Source organism: Chinchilla lanigera, unplaced genomic scaffold (genome assembly GCF_000276665.1).
Source record: "Chinchilla lanigera isolate Chin_1 unplaced genomic scaffold, ChiLan1.0 scaffold00033, whole genome shotgun sequence".
NCBI lineage: Eukaryota > Metazoa > Chordata > Mammalia > Rodentia > Chinchillidae > Chinchilla > Chinchilla lanigera.
In genome coordinates, this window is record NW_004955434.1 from 10,770,969 (window position 1) to 10,792,592 (window position 21,624).

General features: G+C 39.0%; 1 protein-coding gene across 1 annotated transcript in view; it reads left to right on the plus strand.

Annotated features, from left to right (window-relative positions):
- The window catches only part of Kdm4c (lysine (K)-specific demethylase 4C), a 354,066-nt gene that overhangs the window by 124,445 nt on the left and 207,997 nt on the right, over positions 1-21,624 (plus strand). The window lies entirely within an intron of this gene.

Genomic DNA, 21,624 nt, shown 5'->3' on the forward strand with positions numbered 1-21,624 from the left:
AATTATTTCTTCCTCTTTGCTTCACCCTATTTTATTTTACCAAAAGCTGATTCATTAGTTTATTTTACAAGTCTTTACAAATGCAACTTACACACACACACACACACACACACACACACAGATGAGAGATGTTAACAACCAGACTAATAGACCAAAAAACTATTAAAACACATAAGACAATTATACTAAATCAAGGTGTACATTTAGAAACATTGTCTATCCTGGAAAACAATAGTTTTTTTTTTATTATTTCTCTCTTTTTTTCCTATTATCTGTCTTTTATCTCACACTTTATTTACATAATATTACAACTGCCATATCTGTCCACACAGAGCAAAGTCAAGAATCAAGAGAAAGATATCTTGAAAATCTCCAAATACTAAAAAATTCAGCAACACACTTTGTGAAAACCCCTGGCTCAATATTTTATTTTATGAGAAATTAGAAACTATATTTATAGAATATAGATTAATTGTGTGGTACATAATAAAGACAATATTCAGGAAGAATGCCGAGGAAGAAATCACAAATGAGGAAGGGACAATTGGAAAATAATGGCTACTCAACAATAAAATATAATGGGGAATATACAAAATATCTTTATGGCGATAAATCAGAGTTAATGAAATGAGTAATGATACAAAGAGAGGTACTAGCAAAGATAACTCTAGAAGACATATGTAATCAAATAGTTTATATTTATTGGATAAAATATATTCACTGCAAAATGCCACAATTTAAGAAATTGTAAACCCCAATAAATCTACAGATGTTTAGAACTGAAAAATTTAAGAGAAAATTAATATTGACTCTACATAAACTCCTTTATAGTACAGAAAATGAAAAACCATTCTCTACTTTCTTTAAGATACTATTACTTTCATTTTAACATCAAAATGTGAACATACTAAAAGCAAATAAAACTTCTGCAAAAGTCAATAAAAAAAAACATAATATTATAACAAAGAGGACTTAAAAATCAGAATTTATACAAAAAACTAGAGTTGTGGCCTTTAAGCTAAAACTACACTATATGCTAAAATTTAAAAACTGTGAATTTTAAAATTCTCAAGAGAAAATATTTATTTTTTTATTTAGTAAAGCCTTAAAAATAAATGATACCAAAATACAATACATAACTTTAAGCTAAAACTACACTATATGCTAAAATTTAAAAACTGTGAATTTTAAAATTCTCAAAGAAAAATATTTATTTTTTTATTTTAAAGAGAATAAAAAAAAGAACAGTAGCAAAATACCAATGATATAGACAAAAATGAAACAAAGCAAAAATAAAAATGATAACAGGGTTTCAGAACACAGTGATAGGAATTAACAGTGGTTGTTATATTACATATTATTATCTTCAGTGAAGTTGCTCAGATGACCAGATGTAAGAATGCAAGATTGATCAAACCATTAAAGAGAATAAAAAATAAAAACAAAAGACCCCATTAGAAACGATATAGAGTTTCACTAAACAAGATGGTAGGAATTCACCAGTGGTTGTTACGTTGCATATTGTTGTCTTCAAATTAGTTGTTCAGATTACCAGATATAAGCATGCAAAATTGGTCAAAAAGGAAAAAAAAAATTAGGCATTAACTGTTCCTTTCAATAAACCATTGGACTTCAGCAGTACAGTTATCCCAGCTGTCCTTCTATACATATATATATATATTTTTCTTTCCTTCTCCCTTTATTTCTTTTTCTGCTTTTCCTCATCCCAGTTGTTCCTTCCTTTGAGCAATTTCTTTCCCTTTCATAATATCTATTGTACGTTTTTGGGCTTTATTTACTCTTTCAGGTTCTTACACTAGGGAGCCAATACGATGTTTACACATGTGGGTCCGATTTATTTTACAAGAAAAATATTTAATGACACCCTTTCTAGTCCATTAGAGGTTATAAAAAGCTGTTAAAAGGAACAACAGAGTGAAAAGAAAACCTACAGGATGGGAGAAACATTTTTGCCAGCTACTCCTCAGAGTACTAATATCTAGAATATAAAAGTAACTAAAAAAAACCCCAACCCCCTCCTCCATAAAAGTCAGTCAGCAAGTGGGCAAGGGAAATGAATAGACGTCACAGAATTAAATGGCCAGTGAAGAAATGCTCATCACCTCTGGCCTTCACAGGAATGGAAAGTAAAAGAACCCTGAGTTGCCATCTTACTCTAGGAAGAATGGTCAACAACAAGAATCATAATAATGAATGCTGCGAGGCTGCGAGGAAAAAGGAACCTTCCTGCACTGCTGGTAGGAATGTAAACTAGCACAATCGCTATGGAAATCAGTACGGCGTTCCCTCAAAAAATTAAAATTAGAAATTTCATTTGACTCAGCTCTTCCCCTTCCTTTCCCCCCAAATTAAAGACACCATATTACAGCGATACATGCATGCCCCTGTTTATAGAGCAGAATTCATAACATAAATCTTAGAAGTGGCCTGCATGTCCATCAGCAGATGAATGAATAAGGAAAGTGTGGTATTCACATACAGTGGACTACTGCTCTGCCATAAAGATAAAGTTGAGGCATTTGTAGGAAAAGGGATATACCTTGAGACGATAATATGAAATCAGTCAGACACACAAGCTTAAATAATGCATTGTTTCTTTTATATGAAAAATCCAAATTATAGATAAAGAACAAAATAAAAGGTAGTAGGAAGGTGGGAGATCTTTCTCAGATGGGAAGAGGCTCAAGAGATGGAGGGAGGCTGGTAGGGAGGGGAGGGAAAGGGGAAGAGAAAAGGAATTAAGATGTGTTACGTTACCTGCACCAGCTCAACACATGGGGTGTAAACTTTGTGCACTGAAAACATGTACTGAGTTTTTAAGAAGTTGTTAACAGTTCACTGTTTATTCCTTTAAAAATACCAGCATTTGTATCTTTAAAAACAATCTACAGGAAGTTGATAGTGCATACTTGCTTCATAATGTCATTTCTTTAGTTTATGTTATTGCTTAATTTATCCTTCCTTTGTGGCAATTAAAACACGTTAGGGCATAGGAAGTTATTAAAAGAACAGTCTTCTTGTCCCTGTAGAGTGTGACAGGTGGCTTGCAGTGGGTTTTTTCCTGAGGGTCATCGCAGAAGCGCAGTAGTGCATTAGAGTTCATTGCACAGATCTTGTTAACAGATCACAACTGGAGAACCAGCGCGGTAGTTCACGCTCTGTTTGCATTCCCTCTGTGCCGAGCAGATGGTGGGTGGACCTGGTGCTCACACACGTGTCCAGCCCGGTCCCGTTGTGGTGATGGGCTCTGGCCTCAAGCCGCCTTAGCTTGGTCACCACAGTGCATAATGCCTTCCTGGTTTCTGTTACACTGAATGGCAGTGATTAAAACGGAGTCTACATATTTGAAGGATTATGTTCAATAGATCTTAATGAGTTTCCCAAAAACCCATCTTATCTAGCCTCATAAAAGAATATTCCAGTGAGTGTGGGAGACATGAGAGGGGAAAGTAACCGGGTGAATTTAGCCAACAGTTCAGTGATAATGTGAAATCCTGGTAGAATTGACAAGTGAGAAAAATAACGAGCCTGGTTTCTAAAGATATACACATAGACAAGGAAAGCTACATTAAAACAAAACCAAACCTCAAGGCACACACACATACAGTTGCACTGCAGTAATCGTAAAGGATAGTATCAGTTTAAGATATTTACAATCAGGAAATGATTGCCCATTGTTGCAAGAGAGCAGATGGTGCTTAAAATATCCTTTAATTTGATGTTATTCCTAAAAGCAGACAACCAAGGAGTAAATACTATCCATATTTAAAAAGCTACATGAGAGCTTTTCTACTTGGGCGGGTGCTGTTGTAGAGTTGATCTGGATCTGTGGTGTGCCGGAACGACTGCCTTCCATGCTGTCTTGGCAGAGGACTGAAGGGTAGGGAGGGACAAGATTATAAAGAAAGAAGTATTTTAATGCTGGAGTGAACTTCTCTGGTCTACGTTTTCCTCCAAAGCAGTGCTAGTGAAAAACTGATGTTCTAAAATGTCTAAATTCGCTTACAGCCACACCTGTCAGTTTGAGGAGCGTATTTCCAAATTTGGACATAATCTTTAGAAAATGTAATTTTGTGGTTTAGTGTTTTGTGTTTGGTACGAGAAAACGTTAGAGAAGTTCTTTAGAATTTTGGTGTTGTTTACACACAAGGCTTGCTAATTAGTGCTGAATTCTGAGCTCTGAAATGACAGTTTGAGAAAGCATGACCAGGATGTTTTAATAATAAGCTGCTGTTTTAGATTTATAGATGAGCTTACATCATTGCAGTGTTTTCAGAGGCATTTCCTGAGTGCAGGCTCTTTATAAGTTTGTGGTAGTTTTGGCCCAAGTTACCATAAAGATAGCTTACAGTGGCCACTGGGATGGACAGTATCTGTGACAAAGGTAGGCCAGTTGTGATTTATTTAGCCACTTCGTGGAAAATGCTGGTGGTGAGCACAGAGTCTTGTTCTGTTATCACATAGCATGTTGACATCAGCAGTCCTGCCCACTAGAGTGGCCTGTGTGAAAATGAAGAAAAGGAATATTCAGATCCTTATTTTTGACAGTATCCAGTCCTTTGAGCTGGGCAGTGGAGAATCTGAAGTTCATATACAGCAAACCAGTAACAGCTGCAGTTGCTTACTGAAAAAATTGGAAGGTAGAATTGATACTTTTCAGAGGAAACCAGAACCACTGATCAGAGTCAGGAAGATTTCTTAAGACTGCACCATTCTGTTTAATTCAGCATCTCTGAATCTTCGATTGTATGACAGCCTAAGACAGGCTTCTGGGAGGAGGCCCCCAGCCTTTTACTCATTCAGACTGGCTCAATGCCATAGAGCCAACTTGGTGAGACCTTGGATCTGCTTTCCTCAACTGGGTATTTTCTCATATTCTCTAATTATGTGCATGCGTGTGCTTGAATTAGGCTAAAATTATATATGTATCTTGCTTATTTTATTATTGTTTTGAAATGTTTTCTTATATTACTTCAAAGTCCTCAAATGTAAATTAAAAATCTGCATATTTTTGTCATAATGCACCCTAGTTTAACTGTTTCAGTGGAGTTTGGCTGTTTAAAAAATTTAGTATTACAAATTACACTGTAGAGCCTTAAGCATACATTGTCCAAAGAGATCATTTGAATATGTGTTTTCAAATTGTTTGTGGGACTTGTACTTATATAAGTAATATGAAAATGATTTTTTGGCCAAGATTGAGATTATTAAACTCATTTTCCAGTTTTTAAAAAATCTCTTTTTTAAAAAAATTAGTGGAGAATTTGAATGATCATGATAACTTTCATTTGTATTTATGTTTCAGTATTTTAAAGCAGGACTGTAGTAATGGGATTTAAGACTGTGAGCCTTTGATCCTATCTTCTGCTAACATCATCTCCAGGTTGTTCATTATTTTACATTGTTTTGGGGTGTTGTTGTGTGTTTGTTTTAAGCACTCTACGTGTGCATTTGGCGTCAGGGTTGATCTCGTGTTTCTCTCTTCTCCTTAGCGGGACTGCTTTACTTCTAAATCCTGACTGTTGAGCAGGCCTGTCTTTCCCAGCTCCCAGTCTTGGTTCCGCAGCAGAATTTGAATGTTCTTACACTGCTGTTACTTGCAGAGATGCAGCAGGTGGAGAGTCTCATTCTTAGGGGGAGTTGCACACGTTCAAGATAGAATTGTGTCCTGTCTGTATCGTGAGGTAGGGGAAAAGGATTACCTTTCCCCCTCTTCTGCTGTTGCTTGTCTGGGTTATGGGTTCCACAGGAAAGATGTCTTACAAAAGCTGGCAGAAATTCTTTCCTTCAGAATTTCATGTAGTATTCCATGCCTACAGTGAAACCTTTTCTGGGGTTCTGTATGTTTTGGGGGCAACTTTATTCTGTTAATTGTGTACTTGCCCATCTGTCCACTAGACTTTCCTCTTTCAGATGAAGAATTGTGAGTCATCCTCACATACCAGGACACACACTGTCACGATACTTCCAAGAGTCGAGAAGGTACTCCTCTACCCATCATTCATTCCTTGTGAGAACGACAGTAACCCCAGCTCATTTCAAATATAGCACTCTTGACTGGAGACAAAAGCTGGAGAGATAATGAATGAAGCAAGTACAGTATAGTCTTGAAAAAACAGAAATTGGAAACAGGGAAACGGGTAAAGTGAAGACACACATTTGGATTTAATAATCATTTTTCACTTGTAACAGAGAATGATAGACGCCGTGGGGCTGGGCAGGTTTGAAGGTCAGCGGTTTTTTTAAGATCAGTTCTAATCAGCAGGTCTAGGGTGTTGCAGTGTGCACGGAGCTGTGCGGGCTGTAGAGTATATGGTTCAGTAAACCTAGCAGGAAGGAACCTGATGACAGAGTGCGTGCTGGTGACTGTGGCGTTCATCATCAGCTTCAGAGGAATTTTAAAACTTAGTGAAAGGAAGACAAAGCCTGCTCATTTTATGTTATTTGTATGTTACGGCTCAAACTAGTGCCTGGGGGCTGGGGATTTAGCTCAGCGGCACAGCGCCTGCCTGGCAAGCGTAAGGTCATGAGTTCAATTCCTGGTACCGGAAAACAACAACAAAAAACAAACACCAGTGCTCAAACTAGTGCCTGGAGTTGTAGGGATTACTGAGCAGGAGCGAGGAAGTTCGTACTTTATGGAAATGTTGCATTGATAGATTTGTGTGTATTTTCAGGTTGGGATTTGAACTGTGGTAAAAATATGAGCCACTTTATTAAAACAGTGGGATGCTGTATACCTCCAAGAGTGTGGCGTTCATTCGTAGGGTCACACTCTGTTTTTATGAGCTTTTGATTGTTATTTAAAATATAAGGTGAATATTTTATAATCATCAAATATGTGACTATTTAGTTACATTTTTTCCCCACGGATTTATGGTATACATTTTCTCTCCAGGTATAAATTTTAGTTTTTAATATTTTCTCTGAGTCACTGAAAGATTGACATTACATTATGTAGTTACAGGGGCTGGGGATTTAGCTCAGCGGCACAGCGCCTGCCTAGCAAGCGCAAGGTCGTGAGTTCAATTCCTGGTACCGGAAAAAAACTAAAAAAAAAAAAAACAAAAAAAAAAACATTATGTAGTTATCTTTATATAACTAGCCTAGTCTTGTGGCCAGTTCAAATAAGGATATTTGTAACACCTTTTTTTTCTTATTTTATTGTTGGGAAAATATGGTTACAGTCAGTAGTTGAATACGTTAAGTAAATCTTTCAGAATGTTTCTACTTTGCAGCTTGTTGTGGCTTACATCTAGATGTCCCCTCAAAGCCTCATGCCCTCGTAGATGGAGCTTTTGGGAAGTGGCTGGACCTAGGGTGCCATGGGAAACCCCACTCTGGGTGTGGGTGGCACCAACCATTAATTAGGCTTGTAGCGTTCGTGGAATATAAAGGGACATAAAGAAGGCAGGCTTACTCATTCTTGGCTGGGCTGCCATGGACTGTTGGTCCTCTGCCATACCACCCTGCCTTGGAGCCAGTCAACTGTGGACTGAAACCTCTACAAACTGTGAGGTGACATAAAATTTTCCTCCTTTAACTTGTGAATGTTGGGTACTTTGTTCCAACAACAAGGAAGTGATTAAGACACAGCTATAAAAAAAATGGGATATATCTGTGTGTTATGAGAAAGATCTCCAAAATATATTGTGTAGAAAGGCAAAAAGGTGGTGAGTGAGTATCGTTTTGAAAAATGCGGTACTTTAAAAAAAATGCACATTGATAGAAAAATAAACGGAAGGATACACATAACTAAGTATAGTAGCCTATGGCCAGTGAAATAAACTTGAAGACTATAAGGGGGAAGGAAACCCTCATCTTTTATACAATCTCTTTATATGCTGTTGGAATTCTTTTTTATAACACTTTCCATAAATACTTTTGTACTATTTGAAAAGATCCAATGAAATTATTGAAGTTCACCAGTGTTATGTCTAGAACTATCAACTAATATCTAAATATGTGTAACGTAGAAATATTCTGAAATCTGTCTACTTCAGAGTGCTTAAATTATACCCAAAATGTTCCCATGACAGAGGAGGGTGGCATACATGTGTCTGTATATGCTCACAGTATCTTTTAGGTATTCAAACTTATTATAGTAAGTAGTGTGTATTACAGTTAAAAGCCATCCCTCGTGGATTCTGAAGTGGAAGTAAATGTCACTGATACAGATTAATGATTTAATTTATTCTTGAAAGACTAAGTAGAATTCTGCCCTGCAAGTATATGCAGACAGAACAGTGTTCTTTGTTGTTTTAAAAAAAGCTTGACATTGCATATTGACTTTAAATATGATGTGAGATATATATTTGTTTATCATTTCTATGTAATCGGAACTCACTGTTAAGACTTTGTAAATTCTACTGTGAACTATGATGCTTGAAAGTACTGTATTTTATTACTTTTGTTTTTAAATTAGATTCATCAGCTTCCGTCAGCTCCCACGGGCTAGGATGACAAGGATAGCACTACCTGGCTCCACTTGTGTTTTTAATGTGGCTCAGTGTGGATCATTGACCAGCAGAGGGCAGTGTCTCATAAAGTTTTGTCTGCCAAGTCATTTGGACGGAGAGGGTTTGTTGTAGTCTGGTAGAGACTATCTTGGAAGATATTGATTATACATTTATAATTGGTATGTTTTATATTGAAGATAATATCATAAAAAGATGTAATTTAAGGGATAAGTTAGAAGTTGTGTTAGGGGTATTGTTTATATTCTGTATAGATTGCTTTTTAAAAGGAAGTGTGTGGATCTAATCTAACATAATCAAAATAAAGTGCATTCTTTTGAGAAATGAAGTTATAATTTACTTCCACATGTACTGCAATATGTTTAGGGGTTTGAGCCCTTCGCGTTGGGTATTGCTGTGTGAAGAGGGCACACAGATGGTACGTACAACACAAAACTAAAGTAGGATTTATTGGGGGAAAGCCTGCAAGCAGAGAAGTAGCAGCGAATGCAGGCCCGCCAGCCCTGTTCTCCAGGAAGAGACATAGCTGGGAAGGGGCTTCCCCGGAACACCCAGCCTCGCTTGTTGCCTCTCGCTGTCCAGTGGTCTCTGGGGAAAAGGGACTAGGTGTTACGGCAGCTTCTGAGGTGAGGACGTTTTCTTGCTGGAGCTCAGACCTGCTGACGGGATTGTGTACCAGGCTTCTCTTTGCCTGCCTGAGTTCAAATCTTAACCTTGCCATTTACAATTTTTTTTTTTTCTTTTTTGGTTTTTCTCTGGTACCGGGAACCGAACTCACGACCTTGCGCTTGCCAGGCAGGCGCTTTTGCCGCTGAGCTAAATTCCCAGCCCCAACCTTGCCATTTACATGCAGTATTATCTTGGGCAAGTCACCTATAAATTGGGATCACATTGTCAAATTTGGATAATAATAGGTCAGGTGTAATGATTGAATGAGATAATTAATGTAAGTAACTGGCATGCAATAAACATTTATCTGTTTTCTTTTCCATGGGACGTGGATGTTTATGAAACTTTTAAAAGAGTCCTGGGAACCTCTTTGTCTCTAGTTGTGACACGGTAGTGATCTTGAGTGTATTCTTGCGTTTTTGCTTACCTGATGTGCTTCAGAAACTTTAAAAAAAAAATAGAGCCCTTTAAAAACACAGGAAGCATACTGAAAATGCCCAAACCCATTTTAGAGTAGTTAGTAAATACAGAGTGTAATTTGTAGTCAGGTGGCTGAGTGCAGGCAAAGGAGAGAGGCTCGCTCTTGTCTGACCCCAGCGCTCTTTAGAGAAGGCTCTCTGGGTCCAGGGCTGCGGCTGTGGGAGCAGAGGTGGCTGTGCAGATGGGAGGTGGGGAGCGGGGAGCCACAGGGGTCTGTGCTTGCTCCTTCTTTACATGGACCAGGAGGTGCGCGAAGGTAGTGTGTTTCTTGGGTGCTTGTGTCGATCATTAATGTGGATGTGCTGTGACCGTCTGATCTAGCACAGCCAGCGACACTGATGTGTGCAGGGATAGAAATTTATAAACTCAAATTATTTAGCAGTGGCTATGAAAAATCACCAGAGGAACAGATGGATCTTTGCCACCGTCTGATGTTTCAGAGACTGCTTGTATGTAATTCTATGTCCAAAGTGATAGAGTGCCCTTCAGTTTTTATTTCTTTGTATAAAAAATTAAACCAAAGTAAGTTTTCTTTGTTTGAGACTGGGTCTCACTGTGTGGTTCAGGCTGGTCTAGAACTTACAGTGATCCTCCTCTGTCAGCTTCCCAAGGGCTAGGAGGACAAGGGCGTAGCACTACCTGGCTCCACTTGTATTTTTAATGTGGCTCTTGTTGAAAAATATTTAATGAAACACCTTGCTAAATATATACTCTTAACACATGGAATATTTTCAAGTAAATTTGACAGCTCAAAATAAGGTGAGGATAGTTGTCATGTGAAGGAAAATAAATGTAGATTTCTATCTCATATAAAGGTAAAATTCTATATGACTGAAATATTTAATGTTAAATATATTAAATTTCCAAGTGGTACGTGATTGGACTCCATGGAGGAGACAGGCAGATTTGAACTAAATCTTAAATAATTGCAATAAAATAAAAAGGCATACTATTCATACTACATGAGAGGTGATAAATTAACATCCTTAATAAAGTACCTCTAATTCATAAATGTTACTTAAAAGTAAATTAGTGAAAAAGAACATATATTTAGTCAGATATTGATAGATTTTTGGGCAGAATATAATGTTTACATAAATTTTTAAAGCAGTACAGGGTATTTTAAGGAAATTTGGTACATCTAGGGCGCTGGTTGGCATTTACCTTCCAATAGGAGAAGGTTATAAGTTTCTCTTGCCATTAGGGATACTTTGGTGGGCAAATATGAGAAGCTGCATTGCTTTAAAGAATTTCTTATTCTTAAATTCTTAATAAAATTCATTGAATCGTTTGTCAGCATAAAACTTATAGTAACTTGTTTAATTTTTACAAGTGTCTTACAAGATAGGTAGTGCTATGTCTCCATCTTTTAGAGAAGAAAATTAACAGACAGAGGCACAATTGTGGGGCACTGTGCAGTGAAAGGAAAAAAAGTGGTAAAAACACAGGCAGCTCAGCAGAGCGGAAATATAGTTAGATAATAACTACATGCCATAAATTTAATCTCACTAGCAGCGAAGAGGTGAGTGTCACTTTTCATTGCACATTTCAGATTGCCAAAGAGGACAGATGAACATACCCAATGTAGCTAATGTCTTTGCAGATTAGTACAACTCCGTGGATTAGTCCACCAGCCTTAGAAATATGTGCCCTGTGACTTGACACTTTGCCCATGGGAATTTGTTCTGTGGAAATAATTAGGTAGTTGCACCAGGATACCTTTATTTGGAGAGCCATCAAAGTGTTGATTATGAAACTGAAAAATTGGTTGCACGTAAGTGTCTAACACGAGGGATGCTGAATAAATTATGTACATTCACCCATGATGTTAATCAGCATTAAGAATGATGTAGATTTGTATTTATTGATGTAGACAGATGTTTATAATATACTGTGAAGGATCGAAAGCACATTATAGAAGGAGATATTTTCCTTTTTATGTTTGAAACTATACATGTATTATAAATTAGAGTGAGGTGTCTTTAAACTTCAGCTCATACTCTTTGGCAGGATTTTTTTATTTTAAAGACAATAAAAATTAAAAAAATTTAAAAGACACAAAATTTCAAAACAAGATGGTAGGAAATCAGAAATGGTTGTTATTGCGTATTGTTATCTTCAAAGCAGTTGTTCAGATTACCAGATATAAGCATGCAAAATTGGTCAAAAAATTTTTAAGAAATTAAGCATTAACTGTTACTTTCAATAAATGAATTGAAATTAGTAGTATAATTCTCTTAGCTATCTTGTGTATGTATATATATATTTTTTCCCCTTCTTTTCTCCTTCCCCTCATCCCAGTTGTTCTATCCTTTTGAGCACTTTCTTTGCCTTTTGCAATATCTATTGTACTTTTCAGATTTTGTTTACTCTTTCAGTTTCTTACACTAGGGAGACAATAGGATGTTTAAACATGGGGGTCTGATTTGTTTCACTTATGGTCTCTAGTTGCATCCATTTACTTAAAAAGCCTCGAATTTATCTTTCTTTATAGCTGGGTAATACTCCATTGTATAAAAATACCACATCTTTTTTATCCATTCCTTGGTTGATGGGCATTTGGGTTCTTTCCAAGATTTAGCTATGACAGATTGTGCTGCTAGAAACATGGGTGCACATGTATCAGTGTGGTATGATGTTTTCAGTTCTTTTGGAAAAATATCCAGAAGGGGAATAGCTGGGTCAAAAGGGGTCTCAAATCCTAGTTTGTTGAGGAATTCCCAGACTGATTTCCACAGTGGTTTCACCAGTCTACACTCCCACCAACAGTGGAGAAGGGTTCCTTTTTACCCAGCATTTGTTATTGGTTGATAATCTTGATGCTAACATTTTTTCTAGGGTGAGAGCGAATCTCAGTATTAGTTTAATTTGCATTTCTTGCATGACCAGTAATGTTGAACATTTTTTCATATATTTATTTGTTTTGGCAGAATTTTCTATGAAAAATTAAATAATCTATTTTAAAAAGACTCCTGTACTGTATTTTGCTTATAAATGTAGACTTCTAAAGTATTGAATTTACTTCAAGTAATATATGGGCTCTACTGATGAAAACCTTTTTAGTGGAGGTGAAAATTCCAGAGTCTAGAAGAAAATTCAAAGCTGGGGATTGGTGATGCATGCCCGTAATCCCAGCACTCTGGAGTTATAGGTAGAAGGATTGCTGTGAGTTCACGGCCAGCCTGCGCTACAGAGTGAGTTCAAGGCCAGCCTGGACTACATAGTGAGACCCAGTCTCAAAAACAAAAGAAGATCCATGATGAAGAATCTCAGTCAGTTGTGGTGGTGCTTGCCTATAATCCCAGCACTCTGGGAGGCTGAGGCAGGGTCACAAATTGGAGCCCAGCCTGGGCAAATTAGTGACTTACCCAGACTATGTTTCAAAATTAAACGAAAAAGCGCTGGGGACACAGTTCTGTGTGAAGACCCTGGGTTGACTGTCTAGTACCACACAAATGAACACATTGTCGCATAAACTGGAGTTGCCATAAGTTTATAGATTTGAGGTTTTTGCCTGTTTTCAGCCTCACGCAAAAGTATAAATATCAGTAGTCTTTGAGCGCACAGAATCACCGGGTGCAGTGCACATCTCTGGTGTCTGTGGTGACTGAGCTGTTAAGCTAGTTAATGGCTTTGATGTATTGTGTACTCTGATTAACAAATAAGTATATTAGGGAATTTTAGATTTAATAGTGTCAAAGAGTTGAAATTTATCTCCATCTTTTTCATGGTACATTTCACTTCCTACCTGTACTGGATAAAATCAGGCCTGCTTAATAATATTAGCATTTGTATGAAAATGTTCGTATTTCAAGCAAAATGGGATTTGACAAATCTCCTATATCTCTAAAATAATTTATGATATCTGCAGTCTTAATTAAAATTTGTTGGTCTTGGAGCTTTTGTTGAGGTAGTTTTGCGAAGGGTATTTATGAACCTGGGTGATACAGCCGGCTGCTCTTGGTCCCGTGGGACGTGGGGAGTACACTGGTGCTGGGGCTGAGGCAGGAAGTGGCAGGGGTTGTCTGCTGAGAGAGGAAGCCACCGCGGGTGTGGATCTGCGTTCCAGGCCATGGGTCGGAGCGTGTTGTGCACAGTTTTCCTGCTTACCTTTGCTGGGGTGCTGGGTCAGGTTCCGTAGATCTAAGCCCTGTGAGAGAGGTGGAAACCCAGTCAGTAAACCGTCTATCAGGGGTCCTCCCAGAGGGTAAGACAGAGTGGGGGCGTAGCAAGTGACCCCAGGGAGGAAGTTTTCTCCTGGTGCAGGTAGAGCTGGGGAGGGGCCTGTGTGGTGCCCCACGTCACCCTTATCTCCCATCCCTTTGCCTCACCCATCCTTGCCTCCCATCCCACACTGCTAGCCCTCTTTCTCCAATCAAGCTGCTGCTTCTCAGTCTGACACTTTGTCAGCTGAGGCCCAGCTTTGTGTCCCTTCTAGCAGGCAACACCGTCGGCCTGCAGGGCAGCAGTACTGTCTTGCAGGGTCCTTCTGAGGATTAAGCGAGAAAGTGTGCATAGTACGCGCTGCGAGGAGCATGCCTTCCTTAGCGCGTTGGGCTGCTGATCTTCGTGGCACGTTTGCTGGGGCTCTTGCAGCGCTGTTGTTCATTGTAGAATAGGTGAGTAGGAAGACCTTGGCTGTAAATGGCAGATAAAAACAGAAGTGTTTTTATGTTAATGTAAATGAATTGAGTGGACTGAAGGTACAAGAAGCCTAAGTATAAAAGTACTCATTTTTTAATGCGAAGAATGTAACATTTGGGACCTTTTCAATAGTGTATGATAGGGGAGAGAATACCTACATTTCCAGCTTTGTGTGTTAACTACTTTTTGTTTTGCTGTAGTACAAAAGCGTTTCTTTGTAAAAGAGGAGGTTGGTTTTTTTTTTTTAAATGAGATTCTAAACAGGATATCTCATAGTATTTGTTTTCTGACCTGATGGTTTCTTCCATGGATATGTGTTTATGTTCTCTGTGAGCTGTTTTCTCTTTCTTTTTATACTCATGTGATAAAGAATAAAGAAAAAACAAATGTTTATACCAGCATTTTTGTTGTCGATGTTTTAAGAATTGTGGTATTCTATGCTTGGAGTTTTTCATGTGATATCTTTTCTGTATGGTTGCAAATCAGTGTACATTTTCGTAGGATGTGAAATTTAACAAAATAAAACTAAAAAGCAAACAATACTTGCACATCAGTCCTCTTGTTGAAATGAATTGGCAAGGAAAATCTGCAAAATGATTGAGATGTACCCTTAATTCAGTAACTAACAATTTCAGTTCTGTATTTATAACTAAACAAAACATTTGTATTTGATATAGAAGAAATAAATCTTAAGGTTTTTTTCCTCCAGATAATATAAGCCAATTTTATTTTTTCACAAATTTGCTTTCCAGGGATGCAAAATGAAAAATGAAAATTCTTATATAAGAGTATTTTCTGGTGTTAATGTAAGCAGGTTGATTTACACTTAAAAAAACAACCGATTAGAGATGATTGAAGCATATGGTGAAAGAACGCTGCTTGTTGTAATGCAATGTTTAAAACATCTTACGTGCTGTCATAGGCTCACGTTGCAAAATGGAGTTTTATCACATGTATGCGTTAGACCATGCTTTGTGCAGTGGTAAAGAATACTGTTATGTGCAGAGTGCTTCTCTAGTGAGGTTTGTGGGGGACAGGTACAGGAATGTTACCAGCCCCTCCTGTGAGTGGTGGGTTGGTGGTCCTGCCCTGGGGGTATGGGCAGCTCCCCTGCTTAGGGGAGGTGTAGGATGCCCTGACTGACAGACACCTTGCCTGTATGTCTTCTCTTCCTTTCTTCCTTCTCTTCCTTTCTATGGTACATGTTTTAGTTACTTTTCATTGCTGAGACAAAATACTCAACACCAAAAGTTAAAGGAGTAGCAGTTTATTGTAGCTCTAAGTTTGTAGAGATTTTTTAAATCAGACCCACATGCGTAGGCATCATATTGTCTCCCTGGTGTAGGAACCTGAAAGAGTAAGTAAAACTCAAAACGTACAATAGATACGAAAGGGAAAGAAATTGCTCAAAGGAAGGGACAACTGGGATGAGGGAAAGAAGAAAAAAGAAAGAAGGAAGGCAATACATATATATATGAATAGCTGGGATAACTGTGCTGCTGATGTCTGGTGGTATACTGAAAGGAACAGTTAATGCTTAAAATTTTTTATGTTTTAACCAATTTTGCGTGCTTATATCTGGTAATCTGAGCAACTGATTTGAAGGTAACAATATGCAATGGAACAACCATTGGGGAATTCCTACAATCTTATGCAGTGAAACTCTGTATTATCTGTAATGTTTTATCCAAAAATTATTTTTTTATTCTCTTTAATGGTTGGAACAATCTTCCATTCTTGCATCTGGTAATCTGAGCAATGTAGTTGAAGATAACAGTATGTAATATAACAACCGCTGTTAATTCCTATCATTTTGTTTTGAAACCCTGTATCATTTTTAATGTTCTTATTTTGTTTTATGTTTGTGATGTTGGTATGCTGCTATTGTTCTTTTTTCTTTTCTTTTACTACTCTTTAAAAAAATTTGTACAGATTTTAGTTCATGGCAGAATATAAGGCAGGCATGGCGGGGGGTAATTGCGGAGGAGAAACAGTTTGTGGTGGGCAGAAGGCCGTGCAGAAAGCAGTACAGTAGGTGCAGTAAGCGACAACAGCAGCTCTTTTTCTGCCCTTTACATTCTATGCAGGCTACCTGCCCTTAGTGAGGGTAGCACTCACACTCAGGTGGGGGTACCTGAATCCTAACATTGCACCAAATACCTGCATCACATCCTTATTCCCAGCATCATATACTCTACATCCTGCCACCACTGAAAAGCCCAACCTATGACCATGTAAAGCTTTAGGAGGACATCTAGAAATGAGTTGTATCAGTATTCTTTATACTTTCGGTAAATTCAGTGATTATAATGGACTGTAGAGCAGTGATGGTGAGCTCTTTGGAGACTGAGTGCTGAACTGCAACTCAAAATCCATTTTTCATTGTAAGGTGCCAACACTACAATTAAACCAAAACACTGAGGTTTTAGTTTAGAAAAAACAACTAACTCTGTGTTAACATCTTTTGTCTTAAAAGTACAATAACATACATGCCGTATGTTTGCAGCCATTGCCATAGAGGTGTTAGGCTAACACATGAAGTGTGCTTAAACATTAAAAACAAAGTACCATGAAGAAGTGGAGCTTTCACGAAGCCATTAGGTAATAAGGGTTCCTACATGGGCATTAGATTACAGCCTGTACCAAAGGTAGGGCCTTCCCTCTCCATCCTTTCCCTGCACACTGAGGGCCCTTGACGTTGGAGTTCATAGTTTCCAGGATTGTGAGCTGTAAATTTTTTTTTAATTTTTGGTACTGAGAATCAAACTCAGGACCTTGTGCTTGCCAAGCAGCATGAATTTCTGTTATGCAGTCTGAGGTATTTTGTTAACAGCTGCTTGAAGAAACTATGACATTCTGCTTTTGATTTGGGTATCTGATTTTTCAATTTCTAGGATTGTTGGTAGATAAATTTATAGTTATGGAGCACAGATTTGCAAGTTTTACTTTATTTAACTTATTTATCAAAATTAACATTAAAAAGTTGTAGCATGATAGAATTTTTTTTACCCCTGCCCCCTTTGGCAGTATAGCGGACTAAATCCAGGGAGTGGTGAGCTATATATTCCCAGCCCTTTTTATTTTATGTTGTAAAATTTTGAGGCAAGGTCTTGCTTGCTGAGTTGTCTAGGCTGGCTTTAAATTTAGTATCCTCCTGCCTCAGCCTCTTTGAATATCTGGTATTACTGGTGTGTATCTCATGCTTGCTTGGGTTCCTTTTTAGTTGAGAAAAATTATAAACTTTCTATACTGCTTCAAAGATAGTTGATTTTGTTATTTTGTTAGAATGCATCATACCTTATTTTATTTTTGTGATTTAAGTATGCAAAAATTTTTGTGATTTCAATATATAAAATGAGTCTTCTCTCATCTGACCACAAGCATTTGTCTTACAGTTTCACACTTTCTGGGAGTGCATGAGGGGGTCACAGGTAAATGAAGAGAAAACAAAAGAAGGAGACCTTCCTCTGAAGCCTTCATGTTCACTGTATTGTTTCCTGACTACCACTGAGATGAGCATTTGCAGGTGCTTGTCACTTTGAGGTTGGGGGTTAAATTCCTTTTCTATTCAAAAGACAGAGAATGATTGTTGCAGTTTTGTCATTAGGAAATCATTGTCCTAATTATACTTGGTGTTTTTCTATTCTTATGGCAAATTTGATTATTTTTAACTCCTAAAACAGAGAACAACAGTTGGGGGGCAATGTGTTTGTCTTCATACAGAGTCTGCTCCTTGTTTTTTTCTTTCCTTGAGTGGTGCAACCATGTATATTGATCTTGGTGAGTTTTATTGAATGCGTCAGAAAGAGCCAGTTTGAAGCTTTGAATATTTGAAGCTTTCTTTGCAAGCTGCGTAGTAGTAGATCTAATGGACAGGTTGTGGTCTTGAAGGAGCTTTGCTGGATATGTGAGGCTCATGAAGCCTGCTTTTATCACTGAGTAATACTGCTATATGGGTAGAAGGTAATCTGGGAATACAGGGTAGGGAGAATTTAGTGCTGGGATGGCATGGATTTGAACAACTTTATGAAGGTCTGATACCTGATCAGGTGAAGAGTGGATGGGATTTTAGAAGTGTCGGGGGTTTGGAAGAGTGTCTGGAAGGAGGAAGTCAGCACTTGAGTAAAGGTGGAAGCAGATGTTTCGTAGGTGGCCATACACAGATTGAGGTGCTGAACCTTTAGAGTGGTGGGAGGAGCCAGGCCATGAGGTACCTTGATTGTTATACCGGAAATAGGGAGACATTGCTTTCTATTGGCTAATTTTTTTTACCAGATGATTTAATTTACATTTATTCAGCAAATCCATGTTAAGCTCTAGTTACATGTTGGGTGATCAGTGAGAATAAAATATGAATAAAACTAGGTCCCGCCCACAAAAAAATTTTAGCAGGATGTCTTATTTTATTTCTACCTAAAGCATTTAATATAGCACAATTATTAAGAGGATTGTATCTTCTAAAGTGCCTTCATATTCTGAGAAATTCTGATCAACTTTGTATTCCATTGTGGCCAAGAATTTTCAAAGCAGTGACACGGTTTGTTCTTGGGTTTGGTGGGTGATCAGCTGATTGCAGATTACAGAGGAAACTTCTTGGTTCTGTTACATAATAGTGGGTCCTGGGGGTATTCTTTGCAGGTTCTGACAAGAACTGAACAAGGCACACAAAAGGTAGTGAGAACGTACATTTATTGAAGGTGCAAAGGAAGTTCGTTCTGCAGAGTGAGTGGGTGGTGAACAATTGCACAGTGGCCGTAAGAATAAAGGAAGGCGGGGTCTTTTGTATGTAGAATTCCTGGGTTGGCTTTTTCATCATGTAAATAAGGGTTGGAATTACTGTCTGGGCAAGAACTTATTTAGCCTGGTGTCAGGTTTAAAGTTCCCTGTCAAAGACTTGCTTGGCTTCCCACTAAGTGTAAATAAAGGATTGAGGATCGCACTTTTCTGATTTGCTGCGTGTCCAGGACTCAGAAGCTGCAGATTCGTCCTGGATCCTGTGTTCTCCACGGCTCTGATGGAGTTTGCCAGATTGGTTGATTTGTCCCGGTCCTTATTCCTACCTCAGTTCCATTGATACTTTTCTTTCTGACTTTGGGGAAATGATGTGAGGTGCAGTGGGAAGAGCCACTCACTCATACCCACCCATTAAGATTACTGAGATGCAAGTTTTTTAAATCATGCAAGGGGTTTATTAGGAAAACTTAGAGGATTGGCGGCAGGAGACATCACAGTAGCGGTCTGTGCATTAGAGAGCTGGAAGATTCAGTAGTGGCTCAAGGATTTTTTTTTTTTATGTGAGAGCTAAGGGGGCCAAACATTGTTTTACCCTGGTGGGAAGGACTTTGGCAGGAGTGAGTTGGAGAAGGCAGGCCATTCAGCACCAGGCACAGGGCTGTGGGAGGAGCACGCAGGGAGGCTGGGAAAGGCGTTGCTTGCCTGGGGTGCATCTCTTTTGCTGACATTAGCGCTGGCCTCACTCCCCTACTCAAGCTTGGGATCTTACTAAGTGCATCATCTCTGTACTCCCGGTCCCAGGCTTTCCACCCTTGGTCATTTCAGCTGTCTCTGCACGCCCCAGCCGTAGCACGACTTGGCGCCCAGCGGGAACTCAAATCCATTGGTTCTCCTTTTTATGGTGACCCACCCGCTGTGCTCTCACTCTCTCTGGCCACCATGCCATGGTCTGTCACTGTAATCTAGCCCTTGCTTCCACACTGTTGCCTTTCATTCCCTCTGCCATACTCTGCTGGCAAAACTCAGCTACTTCCTTGATGTCCGTGCGTGGTCCTTTGCAGTGTACTGTGCTGGGGGACAGCAGCTACACATTCTGTTTCTTTCCCCAAACGAAGATTTTGGTCACAGCGCCTAGTAGTCTAGCTGCATCTCTCTGGTCTTCTAGCTGTCCTCTCTTGTCTCCATCTTCACTGTGCACTAATTGTCTTCCTTAGAACTAGCCTGTGAACTGAAACCTCTACAGACTGTGAGCCAAAATAAGCTTTGCCTCCGTTAACTGTGGATGTTGGGTATTTTGTCTCAGTAGCGAGAAAAGTAACTAAGATAGCCCAGTAGGCCAGCTGCGTTCTTCTAGCCTACAGCTCTCCTTGTCTCCCCCGTCTCCATCTTCATTCTGTGCCAATTGTCTTGCTTGTTGCCATTTCTCAGGAAACAGAGAAGAGCCAGCTCACTCACCCACCTGCCGGCCCCAGGGCCCGTGCGCTTGGCTTCCCAGGCTATTGCCCTGTTACCCTGGATGAATCGTTTAGGCTTCTGTGTGAGGCCGTTTGTATTCTTGACCTCAGCTTCTCTTGCACCTTTACCATCTCCACTCTGTCTTGTGCATCATCAGTTTTTCCTTCTCTGGAGCAGTCTCATCTGCATATGTTATTATTTCTCCCATATGAAAAAGATCCCCCTTTTAATCCCTCATGCCCGTCTACCTGTATCTCCCTTTCCTTTCTTCTTTTTGGAAGTATGCTCTAAGAAAAAGAATTGTAGAGCTGGAGATCATGGCTCACTCCTGTAATTCCAGCACTAGGGAGGCAGAGGCAGGAAGATTGATATGGGTTTGAGGGTAACCTGGGCTACATAACAAGAACCTGTCTTTAAAAAACCAAAAAACAAAACACAGAAACCCAAAAGTACTCAAAATTAAAAAAAAAGAATTGTGTCTATTTCTCATTTTAAGTTTTTTTTTTCTCCGAGACAGGGTCTCACTATGTGAATCAGACTTGCTATATAGTTCACAGGCACCCTCTCGCTTCTGCCTCCTGAGTGCTGGAAATACAGATGTGTGCCCCCATCCCTGGTGTCTTGCTTACTTTTCTCTTATTGCTGGGACAAAATACCTGAAACCCAGAATTAAGGAAGGAGAGGTTTATTTAGCTCACAGTTTGTGGAGGGTTCAGTCCACACTCGGCTGGCTCAAAGCAGAGTGGCACATGGCACAGGGCAACTGTTCGTGGCGGTGGAGAACAGCAAAAGCAGCAAGAGCAAAAAGGGAGGAGCAGCAGAGAACAAACCTCTTTCCCTGCCTTATATTGTATGCAAGCTACCTGCCCTAGGGTGGGTGTAGCACTCAAACGCATAATTCCATCACTGGACCATGAATCAATCATAAACTCTAGAAGCCTGCGCCATGACCGCATGAGGCTTTAGGGGCACATCTAGACACAAACCGTAACACCCAGCCGCCTCTTTTAATTTTTTTCATATTCTTTTTAGATACCACAGTTTTTACCCCCACCCCCGCCCAGCCCTATACTATTAGAGCCACTTCTTTCCGCAAAATAATTGGTGGCCCAAATATTGCTAAATTTTAATTACTAATTCTTAC